Consider the following 14,505-nt stretch of genomic DNA (forward strand, 5'->3'; position numbering starts at 1 on the left):
TTGCCCTGTTCTCATTTTTTCCCCATATAGCTTGTTATTGTCTAGCAAATTATATAATTTACTTTAAAATCATTCCCCTTATTGTCTGTCCCTCTAGAATTAAAGTTTCATTGGGGTGGGAATTTTAGAACTGTGCCTGGAACATAGCAAATTTTCTATAAATTTAAGGTGAATGAATAAAATGTTGGATGGAAAAAAATCAAGTATTTAAATGAGGATTTCTGAATATAATGACTTAATTATATAAGGATGGAAACTTATTCTACCAGAGAATTTAGAAATTAGCCCAATCGAGGCTTTTTCTTCCCAGAAGAAATCTGAGGGTGGAATACACACTAAGGAAACTCCCTTTCAGGGAGTTCTCCTTTGGAATAGTAGGTTAAGGATCTGGCATTGTCACTGGGGTGGGTTGGGTCACTGCTGTGATGGGGGTTTGATCCTTGGCCCCAGGATCCTTGGCCCCATATGCCAAGGGTACCGCCAGAAAGGAAAAAGGAAAGAAAGAAAACTGCCTTTCAGCTGAGAGGTAAGAGATTTATATTTAAATTTATACTTGCGTATGTGAGGAACAGGGGTGTTGCTCTTCATTCCTTGGGTCTTGTTTACTATGTGGAGGGCTTTTATTTTCTTTCAGAAATTGAGAGGATATTGGTTTAACCTCCTATTTTATGGAAGTTATCTTTCTCCATTTTTATAGATGAAAATAAAAGAGAAGGAGAAAGGTTGTTTTGCTAGATTGGTGATTAATATGGAATGGTTCTGTTTATTTCTTCTGTGATGCTGTAAATGAAAGGTCATCTGCCAATTTTTTCTCTGCCCTTGAGAGACTTGTAGTAATTTATTCTGCAGGCAGAACTGTGTTAATTGTGACTTAACATTTGAATGGCATCATGCTATCTTGGGTAAGCAGACTGGGTATCTGCTTAAATAAATAAATAAATAAATAAATATATATGTATATGTATATATGTATATGTATATATAGACCAGTACAAATATAATACACACACACACACACACACACACACACACATATACCTGTAATATAAAAGGGAAATACAAGCCAAGTAGTTTATAACAAAGTAATGTTTCAGTATGTAAATGCTTAGTTACAATTGCAGGAGAAAATGTGATGAAGTATATACCTCTAGATAGAATAGAAACTGCCACCAGATAGAATAAATTCAAAGGAGAAGACCTGCATCACAAGCAATTAAAAAGGACTTTGGAAATTCCCTGGTGGCTCACTGGGTTAACAATCTGGCTTGGGTCGCTGCTGTGGCACGGGTTTGATCCCTGGACCAAGAACTTCCATATGGTGCAAGTACAGACAAAACAATAAAAAATAAAATTTAAAAAATAAAATTAGAAAGGAAACCTGGGGAGTTCCCGTCATGGCTCAGTGGTTAACGAGTCTGGCTAGGGACCATGAGGTTGTAGGTTCGAACCCTGGCCTCAGTCAGTGGGTCGAGGATCCAGCATTGCCATGAGCTGTGGTATAAGTCACAGATGTGGCTCTGATCTGGCATTGCTGTGGCTGTGACGTAGGCCTGCGGCTGTAGCCCCAATTAAACCCCTGGCCTGGGAACCTCCATGTGCCACAGGTGTGGCCCTAGAAAAGACAAAAAAAAAAAAAAAAAAGGAAATTTGGGAGAATTGCCTATCAGCTTTTTAGCTTTCCGCATGAATTTTGTTGTTGTTTTTTAAGGTTTGGTTTGTCTTCCTCTTTAATACTTGCGTATTGCTCTTCTGCAGTCTCCTTGATTTTGCACTGTACTTGTGTTTATATGTTTATATTTGTTCTGTCTCCTTTTTTAGGTGGTAACACTGTCAAAGCAGACAGTTTGTCTTCTACTTTATAATTCCCTAGAGTATTCTGTACAGTGTTTTTAACAAGAAGCACTCAATTAATGTTTGCCTCACAAGTAAACAAGAGGGAAAATTAAGGTTTCAGGAGGGAGATTGTTATATTACCAAAAATCATATTAGGGACTCAGAGTAATCAAAACAGACATTTGGTCTCCCTGGCATTTAGAGGGAAATGAAAACTGGACCCCATATGAATGGATAGAATGAGTTATGGGACTGCTCAAGTAGATTATTGTTATTGTTTCCTTCCAAAGCCTTGTCTGTGGCATTTTGTTCCAGAGGAAATTCTAGACCTGTGGTGATTTAATCTTGCCAAATTAGAAACCTCTAAAATGAGTCATTCTCATTTTTATTCATTTTGTTTTTACAGGGAAAATTGCATAGACAAACAACCAAATGAATGAAACTGAGATTTCCTATGGATTGGTGATGACAATTTTCTCAGTTTGTTCTTGTCATGGTTCCCATGGTAATATTTTATATGTTGGTGCTGTGTAGGTCAGGTTTATATTGTGTGTTTGAAGGAAATATTTTGTGTGAATTTGAATCACGCAGTTCTTAGAACTCAGATGTATTGATAGCATTGATCTAAGATTAGAGTAGAAGAAAATGACCTGTTGTGGAAACCTCCAGGACTTGCCATCAGAAGATCCTAAGCTCCTCTCTGGGCCTTCAGCTTGACTTAGATAAAGTGAAAGAGTTGAAGGAGGTAATCAGTAATGCAAAGATTCTTAACTCTTTTGGATCCAGTGCCTCTTTCTCATAGCTTATGTTTTGTAGTGCCCTTTTTAAAATGAAATTCATATGTAATATAACCTGACTGCATGCATAATTAAAAATCTATATGTATATATAAAATCTCCAACTATAACATAAAAAAGCAATACAAATCAAGTAGTTTATAATAAAATAATATATATTTTTAATATGTAAATGTTTAGTTAATGATTACTTGGGAAGATATAATAAATTATTCAGAAGCTTTTGCCTGTATAACAGTGTATGTGAAGGCTACAGATACAGATTGATCTTTGTTGCATAGACCACTCAGATACTACAAATGATGTTGTTGCTGGTGATGTTATTTTTCCAGAATGATGAACAACTCTTGGAGAAGTTTCAAATGAAACAAAATAACTCTCTTCTCTTGATTTACACAGTTTCATTTCTAAACATATAAATTATAAAGCCATGCAAAAAAATTCTTTGTGTCTGTATGCAAGATGGAATTAAGTTCTAAGCATAGGTGACCATAAACACATCATCATCACCTACATGGTTCAGAGAACATTTGAAAATTGAGTAGAACATGGTAGAGTACTTCATGAAGAAGTAGTGCACCTCCTGTGATGTATCTCTGGATCCCTTCCTGTTCATGCCATAGTTCACTCCCCATAACAACCCCAATGACCAGATTTCCAGATTGCCCTCTGGGAGGCAGTCCTGCCTCTATGGAAAACCATTGCTCTAGGCAGATTGCTCAACTTCAGCACTTTTAACATTTTGAATTCTTTGTTACGGAGGCTGATCTTTGCATTGGAGGATATTTGGTAGCATTCTTGGCTTCTACTCATTGGATGCCAGTGAACTCATCTAGCTGTGATAACCAAAAATGACTCCAGACTTGACCACATGTCTTCTGGGGGTTAAAATTGCCCAGGTTGAGGAACACTACTCCAAAGTCTTGACCAGCTCAAAAATGTGTCTTTAGGATACTATAATACTCATTAATATGGATAAAAATATTGCATATCATGCTAATATGTATTATTAATTTTTTCTGTCAGTCTCTGCTAGTAATGAATGTTTTTACTAATTCCTCATTCTTGTTTTTCTGGTCATTTAACATTGGGATTATTTTATTGCCTGACTTTGGAGGGGTGGGAAGTATATACTGTACAGGATGATAAATTTTGTAGCATGAGAGCATAGAGAACAAGAATTTCAAGAAAATCTGCCCCAGAAAGGTCTTTTTATAAGTAGGAGTCCACCACATTCCTCTCTGACAAGTTTGACATTAATGTAAAAGGTTACAAAATCAGAATTTTAGGTGTGCAAGAAATATTAGAAATTTACTGGTATCTTCTCATTTTACAGATGAAAAAAGAACTAAATGCTCAAGTGCAGCCACTCTTAACTACGATTCATGTCTTGAGTATCCCCCCTATATTACATGCCTCTCAGCCAGGCCATATTTGTAAACTGGTTTTAGTTTTCTAAAAGCACTGATTTTTAAAAGGAATTATTAAGGTAAAATAACACTCTCCTTTAAAATCTTGATCTCCATTATGCATCAGGAAAAATAAGTGAGAAAGTTAGCTATTATATAATGGGTCCTGCATTCATAGATAGAGCCCAGAAATATTTTTAATACTAATTAATAACAATACTTTGATGGTGCTTTTGTGGACTAGACATTGCTCTAAGAACTGTACCTTTTAATGCTTATAAAAACTGTTTGAACTGGTGACTATTATTATCATCCATCTGATGTGGATGAGGTACCAAGAGCCTAAGAAACTTGCCCAAGGTCTGAGGGCTTGTAAGTTTCTGAGCTGGGATCTGAAGCCATGCAGTCTGTTGCCTGTGTCCATGCTTTTGTCTGCTACCTGCTTTAGTCTACTTGCTTTAAGCCTTAAGCATTGAACTGATGAAGGATGGATTGCTGTTATAGCCTGCTTGTGAAATTGATGTTCTTAAGACCTAAACATTTGGAAAAGTTCAAACCTGACTACTTTCAGAACACATTATATTTTCTTCAAAGATTAAATCATTCTTCACTCTTCTCCAGCATTTACACCAAAGGTGAACGTGCTCTTTATAGGATATAAGAGCTTCTTTCATCTTGTCCATATCTGAAGCACAGTAAAGCAAAACCTCTGGCATGAAGTTCATAGCAGGAAAGAACCAGGATCTGAAATGGAAGGATTATATAAAGTCATTTTCCTTGTTTGTTTCACCCTTTGTTATTCCCCCAGAGGAAGGAGAGAAGATTTTGAAATCCTTTATTGCAAAATGAGTTTGAAGTAGACACAAATAATATATTTGATTGACAGCTACAAAGAAGAAAGAAAAAAATCCAGGCCTTATTTCAGCAAGACACTTGAAGGAAAAACATCTATATTTATTGAGAAGTGGATGCAAACTTTTCAAACATAATATTTAAAAATGAAAACAGAATCACAGGGTTTAGAAATATTTCTAAAGTCAATATTAGGTTTTTAAGTTCCAGGTAGCAGAAAAGGCAGAATCAATTAAGTTCTATATTCCCAGCTTTCTTTCTCTCTCATTTCATTTTTCACTGATGATATTGGCACAGAAACATGTAGGCTTCTTTTTTCCACTTAACTCTTATTTTTAAGAAATTGTGCTTTTGTGAAAAAATCTTTCTTTTTTAAGTTTTTTTTTTCTTTATGTTATACTCACCATATTGTTTGGTTTAATCTGAAACTCTAATGGGCTTTCATTTCCAAGTTATTTCCTAGTTGGCAGCATTGCTTTTACACCTTCGCACAGATGGAGACTTGGCAGGAAAGTCATACATCAGGGTGTGTTTATGTGGGGGGTGTGAGGGCAGGAAAGGATGAGGCTTAAAGAAAAAGTAAAGTTTTTCATTCAGTGTAATCTTAGCTGATGTCATATATCACTCAGTGCATCCATTTGCCTTACAAAAATGCATGTTTAAATTTGTTGTCACAGTCAGGATTGGTTATACAATTTGTAGGGCCCAGTTTGAAATGAAAATGTGGGTAGGCTTGCCAAATTTACCAAATAAAAATAGAGGACATCTGGTTAAATTTGACTTTATTTCAGCTTTATTGAGGTATCCCTGACAAAAATTGTATGTGTTTAGGGTGTTTGCCTTGATGTTTTACTGTACACATACACTGTGAAATATCACCACAGTCAAGCTAATCAATATAGCTATCACCTCATTTGGTTACCACTTTCTCTGTGTGGTGAGAACACTTATGATCTACCCCCTTAGCAAATTTCAGGTACACAGTACTGTCTGCAAGTCAGAATTACCTGGAGGATTGGAAAAAAAAAAAAAAATCAGTGCCTGTATATAATTGGTTTAGGGTATGGCAGGGTATTTTATAAAACTTCCCTAGAATTCCCTTCATGGCTCAGTGGTTAACAAACCCAACTAGGATCCATGAGGATGTGGGTTTGATTCCTGTCACTCAGTGGGTTCAGGATCCAGCATTGCTGTGAGCTGAGGTGTAGGTGGCAGATGTGGCTCAGATCCCACATTGCTGTGTTGCTGTGGCTGTGGCCTAGGTTGGGGCTGCAGCTCTGATTCAACCCCTAGCCTGGGAACCTCCATATGCCACGGGTGTGGCCCTGAAGAGCAAAAAAAAAACTTCCCCAAGTAATTTTAATGCACAGCACCCGTTGTGAAGCTAACATGTGGTTGTTGGCCCAGTAGCATTAGCACCACGTAGGTGCTTGTAGAAAATGCAGAATCTGGGGCCCCTTCCTAGTCCAGTTGAATCGGAAAGTTGAACGTATCCTCCCCACCTACAGCAATCTGTGCTTGTTTCAACAAGCCTTTTTGGTAAATCTAATGCACTTTAAAGTTTGGAACCTTTGCTATAAACAGCTCAAAACTGTTAAAAGCTTCTAAGAATTTTTATCTGAAAAGAGAATTCTAGTACATGTGTGAGGAACTTTAGGAACAAAACAGAGGTAAAAGCTGCTACCCTTTCAGGATCATGAGGGTGGAAAAATGGGGCCAAGAGCAGTGAATATAGGAATGGTGGGAGGTCATAGACTCAGGGGACATTTCAGAGACAGAATTGGTGGAATTTTGTGATTGTGGGAACTGTGGAATCCAGTTATCCAGGGGTGAACTGGGTAAAAAGAAAAAGTTTCTGGGTTGATAAAGCCATGTCATTAAATAAAGTAGAAATACCTTTAGAAAGTGTAAGCCTAGAGAAAATGAGAAAAGTATAGAATATGAGGTAACTTTAAGTATCCAAGAGATGTCTTGCCTAGTTAAAAATTTGGTCCCAGAACTTTCAAAGCAAATGGGGATTGGGGTATGGTCCTTGGAGTCCTCACTTTGATATTTTACATTTTCTGAATCATTCGTTCTGCAGGCTGAAAAATTTGTTTTTAAACATGTCCGTTTCATTTCAGATTGAACCAAAGATGATGCATTTTAAAAAGTCTATAATCTCTCATATTTGTATCATTTATGTAAAGTTATTTTTAGTAATTAATAGCTGGTAGAATATGTTAGCAAAATTATAGGAAAACAAAAGCTACTTTTTATAAATTTACTCCTCCAATCTTGTGTTAAGTACATACCAAACACATTCATTTTCAGATAAAGAACTGAGATGGGAAATAATAAATTTCTCATTGCAGTTATTAAAGGAGGCAGTTTAGTGTCATGATTAAGCCTATATGTCCTGGAGTCAACTGAGTCCCATCCACTTAGAGGAGGTCCAACTTGGGACATGTTATGTGAACCCTCTGTGCTTTGGTTTCCTCATCTGTGAAATTGCTAACTTGATATTACCCATCTTATAGGGTTTTTTGTAAGCATTGACTGAGTTAGTATTTGTAATAGCACTTTGAAAATGAGTTAGCATTTAGTTAGTGATCTGTAATTGTAAGTTCTTATTAATATTGAAAAGAATTTTTCTCACTGTCTCCTTAGTCTTATTTTCTAAATTGCTGCTACTGATAATTTCTGAGTCTTTTTTATGTTATTTCTGTCAGCTTTATGAACTTCTGAACATTGAGGTGTGAATGATTAGAAACCATCAGATTTCTAGGAATTGAATTCTGAATCATTCATATATAAAATGTAGATATGCACCAAAAAGTAGTGTAATTTCTAAATATATATAAATTAAAATGTACCATTTATTTATTTATTGCTTTTTAGTGCTGCACCTGCAGCATTTGGAATTTCCCAGGCTAGGGGTTGAAATGGAGCTGCAGTTGCCAGCCTATGCCACAAGCACAGCAACACAGGATCTGAGCCACATCTGTGACCTATACCACAGCTGTGGTAATTAATGCTGGATCCTTAACCCACTGAGCGAGGCTCCAGGGATTGAACCCACATCTCTTGGATAGGATACTAGTTGGGTTCATAACCTGCTGAGCCACAATGGGAACTCCCATACCTTTTGATTTTGACACATTCCGGGTTTTTGGCTCAAAGTTGAGAGTTAGAAACTAGGCTCCAAATTCTTTACATTTTTAAGTCGTATTTCATTAGTCCTCATTCTGAACATAGTCAATTGCAAATCAATAATTTACTCTGAACAAGAATAAATAAATTACTACTCTTTTGATGCATAGTATAAAGGTCAAGAATATAGCATAAGTTTCTACATCAAAAGTTATATAAAGGAAAGCTACCAAGCAACATGAAATTATAATTAGTAGTAACAAAAGTAATTCCCAGTTGATATATTTGACCCTTACTGTACAGTGAGATGAAGATAGTCCCTCTGGAAGCATCTTAGATTTGTAAATTAAGACTGTTCCTCACCACTCTTGAATTATAATGATCTGGATTTCACTTAAAATCTTCCCTTAGTTTAGAAAACATTATGCTGGTGTCAAGGCCAAAGAGATATGCTTTGTCTGTAACATTTTACTTCTCCTCAAAATAGTTTTATTATCCAAAGTTTCCAACCCATTTCAGTTGGGGTTAGAACAGGTAGCAGAGGAATAGATGTAGTTTAGGATACTATGTCTAGGCCCTGTCAGACCCACAGAGCTCTTGTAACTTGGGCATGTGTCTAGGCAGGTTCTAAATACAGCTAACACTGTTTGGTGCTACTTGGAGTTCTTATGTTCTGGGAATGGCCCATGGCTGTGACAGACTTCCTAGGCTCAGTGACAGGTATTGAAAATATGCCACTTTATGTTCTAAGTGTCTAACATCCACCCCAACAAGATCCCAATCATCTTTACTCCTGGAAGGAAACTGTTGTGCAACTCTCAACAAGGAAATCATATTCCATGATACTCTTGCGGGAGGGCAGTTGCTGTTTCAGAGGTGTGGATTCCCTGGTGAATGAACGGAAATATGTCAGGCTTTACCTAGATTAAAAACTAATGTTGGATGTTCTTAGGAATAGTAGGTATTTCCAGTATCTCTCTATAGCTCCCCATCTAAGAAATTGGAATTCTCTAAGTCATGATTTAGCATGTATATAGTAAATGCATAAATCAGGATTTATTAAACGATGCAGTTATATAGACATTTCAAGGTAGCTACAATCACCGGACCCTAGTAACAGAAATCATATGTTTGATGTCTTAGGTGAGAATGAATAGTTATGAAGTAATTTTCTCTTATAATTTAATTACATAATTCGGTCTACTTTAAACTGTTTGTTAACAAAGTGTGGCAATTTATGTACTAAAGGTAAAAACTTATAAGAAACTGCCTACATACTTTACTTAAAGGGTAATTACCCTCATATACTCTGTAGCTCACCAGCTTTGATGAAGGCGGTAGTGAGTTATTATGGTCTTTACTTTGTCAGAAAGACTTTAATAACTTCATCATGCCACTGATGTCTTAAAATTATGGATTGTATGCAGGTATAATAACTCTCTTTTCGATAGGAACTACATTTCTCTTTTCAAGTGGTCGGTAATTTACAGTTAGGGCTTCAGAGATGCTGACTTTGCATCTCTAGATTATTTCTCTGCTCACAACAACAATGAAATGCCCTATTCATATTTATATAATTTTTGAAAACTACTCATTAATGTGAGTGGAATCCTCATATATTAAAATTTTAAAATAAGGGGTATTCTTCTGTAACATTACTGAGTAACAGATGATCAGACCTATATTATGGGCTAACTGTGTTACATCTGATTTTTATGATGGTATGAAGTTAGATGTGTTGAGGGAAGTTCATAATGTTTTCTGAAACATATTGCTTTGTTTTTATTTCGGTTGGCTTGAATTATTCCCATTAAGTGACTAAATTTGAGCATTGTGGTGACATTATTAAAATAAGTATGTGTTATCAGAAAGTGAGAGATAAGATGTGTTAATAGTTGGAGGGGAACATATCAGCTGTAAGAACAGAATGGTTTGGAGGTTAATTGCCCTGATGGTTGATACTCAAGAGCAGAGGCTAGAGGTGTGGGGAAACAGGAAGAATATTTATAGATGACATTACCAAAGAGCAGTGCATTCTGCTAGAGGGAAGTTGGCTAACAGTGGCATTATTGGGAGATTCACCTTCAAGTCATAGATATGAAAATCACTTTTATTTTTATCTTGGGCTTTTAAAGCATACAGTGAGAGGAAATACCATAGCTATTTTAGTGTTAAAAATTCAGTCTAGAAATTGAATTCGATGACACTGATTTTTTTTTTTTTTTTGTCTTTTTGCCATTTTTTTGGGCCACTCCCGCGGCATATGGAGGTTCCCAGGCTAGGGGTCTAATCGGAGCTGTATCCACTGGCCTACGCCAGAGCCACAGCAACGCGGGATCCGAGCTGCATCTGTGACCTACACCACAGCTCACGGCAACGCCGGATCGTTAACCCACTGAGCAAAGCCAGGGACCGAACCCGCAACCTCACGGTTCCTAGTCGGATTCGTTAACCACTGCGCCACGACGGTAACTCCTGATGACATTGATTTTTAAATAATCAAAAGACATGTTTATTGAAAGTTGGAATTTTTAAGAGCAAAACTCCTCTGGCAGTTCCACTTTGAGATATATTCTCAATTTGAAAGCAGACGCTTGAATGGGTATTTGTATAGTAGTGGAGTAATATTCACAGTAGCCAAAAGGTGGAAATAACCCAAATGTCCATCAGTGGGTGAATGGATAACCATAGAGTGTTATGTCCATACAATGAAATATTACTTAGTATTAAAAAGAATGAGGAATTCCCATTGTGGCTCAGTGGAAATGAATCTGACTAGCATCCATGAGGATGTAGGTTCGATCCCTGGCCTTTCTCAGTAGGCTAAGAATCCAGCGTTGCCGTGAGCTACGGTGTAGGTTTCAGATACAGCTGAGATCTGGCATTGTGACATAGGCCAATAGCTACAGCTCCATTTCAATTCCTGGCCTGGGAACCTCCATGTGCCGTAGGTGCGTCCCTAAAATTAAAAAAAAAAAAAAAAAGTTAAAGAAAAAAGAGAATGAAATTCTGACACATGCTGCAGTATGGATGAACCTTAAAGACAATATGCTGAGTGAAAGAAGCCAGACACAAAAGGACAAATATTTTATGATTCCATTTACATTTGCATGAGGTACCTAGAGTGGTCAACGTCATAAAGATAGAAAATAGAATGATGGTTGACCAGGACTGGGTAGGTGGGGGTAGAGAATGGGCAACATTGTTTAATGGGTGCAGTGTTTCAGTTATTGAAGATGAAAAAGTTCTGAAGATGGATCATGAAGATGAAAAAGTTCTGAAGATGGATCGTGGTGATGATTGCATGACTGTGAATGTATTTAATAATACTGAACTGTGCACCTAAAAATGGTTAAAAAGATGCATTTATGTTATGTATATTTTACTACAATAATAAAAGCAAAACTTACTAAAATGGTATTATAAAGTAATAAAATTCTTCCAGTTAGAGAACAAACTAATAAGACAAACATAAGGGTGAGATAATTATTCACATTCATAAATATTCAGTAGTTGTCGTTACACTAAATTTGGAAAAAATACAGTTTCTGTAGCTTGTATATAATACGGGGAATGATTTTCCCATATTCACAAATTTTTCTTTCACTTTTTGACACCATTCTTGGAACATGGAAGATGCTCAATAAATATTTGTTGATTGATATTTGTTTATTTGGGAAATTATAGCTTCATGTGCAAAATAATGAGCCTGACTAACTCATTAAGCCTACTCAGTGAACAGGTAGAAAATATAACTCTTAAAATACAGGCATTCAAAAATGTAGTTATGATATACTAGATTATGGGAACTAATATATCTTAGTTAATATAAAATATGCCACAATTTTTGGTTTATATAAAAACAAGATTGATATTATCTCACGAAATGGACAGGTATTTGCCTGAAAGACTGCCTCTCTGATCAGTAACACCGTTTTCCCCATATTATAGCTGTGCAAAGATAGCAGTGGATCTTGTGGCTGTGTTTGTGCTTATTTTACTATGTTAATAGCTTCTTCACCTAAGCCTCTGGTTCTTATGAGGGTAATTTGGCTCTTACTCTGGAATCCAAGTGGTGGGGTGGGAAACCTTTCTAAATAGTACGGTATTAGGTTATCTTATGTTGCTTCACATGGCTGCTTTTGCTGGGTAGAGAAGCGGTGCCACTCTCTTCCTTTCTGTGAGCAGAGTCTGTTTCAAACCTCTTATAGGAAAACTCTTTTCTTTCTTTCTTTCTTTTTTTTTTTTTTTTTTTTCTTTTTGCCATTTCTTGGGCCGCTCGCACGGCATATGGAGGTTCCCAGGCTAGGGGTTGAATAGGAGCTGTAGCCGCTGGATCCGAGCTGCATCTGCAACCTACACCACAGCTCACGGCAACGCTGGATCCTTAACCCTCTGAGCAAGGCCAGGGATCGAACCTGAAACCTCATGGTTCCTAGTCGGATTCATTAACCACTGTGCCATGATGGGAACTCCTTTTTCATTATTCTGAGCAGTGTTAATCTAGTTATCAGAAATTGAGTATCACCTGTATTAGAGCTAATACAGTTAAATTTTTATGAGCAAATATGTTTCTCATCCCCTCATTGTTTCTTGAATTATATTTTTTGATTATGAAATATTGGCAAATGCAAAAAAAAAGCACAAAAGCGAGAGTATTTTAAAAATTAGCCGTTATGACTCAGAGAGAGGCACTGATACCATTTGTTTGCATGTCAGCAACTCTAAGTGTTCTGTCCATGTGTATTTGCACACACACAGAGATACAAAACAGGGAGGCAGAAAATTAGGATTGCAATCATTATTCTGTTTTATAACCTGCACATTTTTTCACTGAGCATTAAAAAGTGAACATTATCTCATTCTGTAAATATTCTTTTACAGCTGCTTTCTAAGTAGCTGCATTTCCTTCTATTTTATGCCTGTACCAATCCTCTACTACTAGGATTTTAGAATATCATTCTTTCTTGCTATTATAAGTGATACTGTGATGAAAGTACTTTAAGATGAATCTTTGGCCTATCTCTGTTTATATTTTAAAAATAAATCCCTAGACGGAGTTCCTGATGTGGTGCAGTGGAAACAAATCTGACTAGGAACCGTGAGGTTGCCGGTTCGATCCCTGGCCTCGCTCAGTGGGTTAAGGATCTGGCATTGCTGTGAGCTGTGGTGTAGGTCACGGATGCAGTTTGGATCCTGCATTGCTGTGGCTGTGGTATAGGCCAGCAGCTGTAGCTCCGATTCGACCACTAGTCTGGGAACCTCCATATGCCGTGAGTTCGGCCTTAAAAAGCGATCAATCAATCAATCAATCCCTGGAGGAGTTCCCTCATGGCTTAGAGGATTAAGGATCTGTCATGGTCACTATTGTGGCTCTGGTTACAGCAGTGGCATGGGTTCCATCCTTGGCCCAGGAACTTTCGTATGCCATGAAATAAAATTAGGTAAAAGGCTATGAACATTTGAAAAGTCTTTTGATATATATGTGCCAAATTGTCTTTCAGAAAGACTGCAGGTTTATACTTCTATAGTGGTCTATATGAGAACACCCATCGCCCATCCTGGAATTAGTTTGATTTTCTTTTCTTTCTTTCTTTCTTTCCTTTTTTTTTTTTTTTAATCTTTGTCTTTCTAGGGCTGCACTTGTGGCCTGTATAGGTTCCCAGGCTAGAGGTCCAATCAGAGCTGTTTCTGCCGGCCTATGCCACAGCCACAGCAACACCAGATCTGAGCAACATCTGCGACCTACACCACAGCTCAGGGCAACACCGGATCCTTAACCCACTGAGGGAGGCCAGGGATCGAACCCGCAACCTCATGGTTACAAGTCGGATTCATTAATGCCGCACCACCATGAACTTCTGATTTTTTTTTAATGCAAATTTGAGAAGTAAAAGATTGTGATTATTTATTTTAATTTGCATTGGTGTTTGAGAATTTTTATATGTTTAGCATCTGCATTTCTACATTTTGTGGTTAATCTGATGTGTTCCTCTTTTCTGTTTGTAAGATCTATTTATGTTTAACCAAGATATTAACTTGGTTGTATATTTCTTTTGCAACAACTGCTTTTTTTCTTAGTGGATTTTTCTGTTTTCAGCATTTTGCCAATTGTTACCAAGGGGAAAAAATAAAATAAAATAAAACAAACCTTTTAAATAGATGACTTAACTCTGTTCTTGGTATGTTTCTGAATGCAAGATTTAAGGTAAATTATCTTCCTTCAGCCTTGGGTGAGAAAAGCTTACCCTGTCAGTTAGTTGTAAAACATTCAGTCTTATGATAGGTAACCAGATAACTTCAGATAGCTTGTCTCTAAAATGTTAACTAGGAAGTGCTAGAAGTTTCTTGAAGGAAAGTGTAGCTTTGGTGAAGCAAAGTATAGCCTCAGTGAACATTTCCATGTGGGTGTGCTCCATTATACCAAGTATTGCTGAAACACAATAGCAGTTGACTTGTTTTACTGGGTGATATGCAAACAT

The 14,505-nt window shown here is 36.9% G+C and overlaps 1 long non-coding RNA gene across 3 annotated transcripts in view; it reads left to right on the forward strand.

Annotated features, from left to right (window-relative positions):
• The window catches only part of LOC146405659 (uncharacterized), a 117,209-nt gene that overhangs the window by 15,064 nt on the left and 87,640 nt on the right, over positions 1–14,505 (forward strand). The gene's annotated exons all lie outside the window — the stretch shown is intronic.

Source organism: Sus scrofa, chromosome 2 (genome assembly GCF_054392235.1).
Source record: "Sus scrofa isolate SSC_HxYL_T2T_F1_AM1 chromosome 2, Sscrofa_HxYL_maternal_Yorkshire_Landrace_v2.0, whole genome shotgun sequence".
Classification (NCBI taxonomy): domain Eukaryota; kingdom Metazoa; phylum Chordata; class Mammalia; order Artiodactyla; family Suidae; genus Sus; species Sus scrofa.